Source organism: Geospiza fortis, unplaced genomic scaffold, assembly GCF_000277835.1.
Source record: "Geospiza fortis unplaced genomic scaffold, GeoFor_1.0 scaffold78, whole genome shotgun sequence".
NCBI lineage: Eukaryota > Metazoa > Chordata > Aves > Passeriformes > Thraupidae > Geospiza > Geospiza fortis.
The window spans coordinates 6,009,461-6,010,787 of NW_005054339.1; positions in this window are offsets into that span (position 1 = coordinate 6,009,461).

Here is a 1,327-nt window from a genome sequence, read left to right on the forward strand (position 1 = left end):
GCAAGCAACAATAAGCAAAGTCTTTTCTTTGCCAAATTACATTTATAACAAAACTAATGGAAGCTCTTGAACAAAGAGGGAATGAATAGCATGTATATGGTTCACTGAGCTTTTGCAAATTGAACCATAACTCCCATCCTCCCTAAAAGAGCTCTCTGAGTTTGTGCTGTCACAGGACTGCTTGTGCAACTCCCCTGGCAGTGCACAGGAAAGCCAAGATGGCACCAGACATCAGTCCTGCCTCATACCACATTAATCCACTGGCTTTAAACACTGCAGACACAGACATGGTTTTATAATCACAGAAAACTCTCTGTATCTATGGAAAGAGTCTCCTGCTTTTTTTTTTTGGGAGATATCACAATACCTACAAACAAAGAGAACTCACTAGAACTGCAGGCTCCCAGATCCCATCTAAAATTTCACTGTCAGTGATCTCCATATGAAGCTTTTAAAGCCCTGACAGAAGGTGCAGCAGAGTCACCACCAAGCCCCAGTCAGGAGCTGTAGCATCACAGACCTCCAAAATCCAGATGTTTCTGCCAGGCCATGAAACGACCTGCTGGGAACCTGGAGTGGTTCTACCCATTTCAATTGCTCGAAGCTCATAAGGAATATGTGGTGTAGGTGCAGCACATCACAGTCTCAAATGCCTACAGGAAGGCTGTCACCATGTAGAACAGAATTATTCTGCAGTTTCACTGAGCACTAGAAACAGGGAGCAACACAGAGCAGGTAAGAGACCACACCCGCTTTCCTCGGCAGGGGAGTGGGACTAGGTCGTCTCCAGTGGTCCCTTCCGACCTTAACGATTCTGTGAATCTTTGACAAAGCTTTAGAAAACACCCTGGGAAAACCTCAGCTTATTTTTGTGAGCTAAAGCCAGCCGAGTTTTGGATAAGGCTCAGGGCTCCTGGCGCACTGTCAGCGGCTGTGGGCGGGCAAGCGACAGGACAGCGAGCCGGGGCCACGCAGCACTGCCTCAGCCCCACAAACGCTGGCTCCAGCGCCACATCATACTGTAGAGAGAAGGAAAGAAAAGAAGAAGGAAGGAAAGTGCCTATGGTGCTGCAGGGCCAAGAAACTTGCGAGCAAGAACGAGCTGGTTCCGCCTCCATGAAGGCTCCGCTCGCCTCTCCCCAAACCCCCCTCGCCGATTCAGAGAATCGCAGAACCACTTCGGTTGGAAAAGACCTCCGAGCTCACAGGGCCCAGCCCATGACGGGTCACCACGTTCTGAACCGGACCCTGGCACCGAATGCCCCGTCCAGCGTTACCCTGAGCGACTCCAGGGACAGCCACTCCGCCGCCCCCCTCCTTCCCCGCC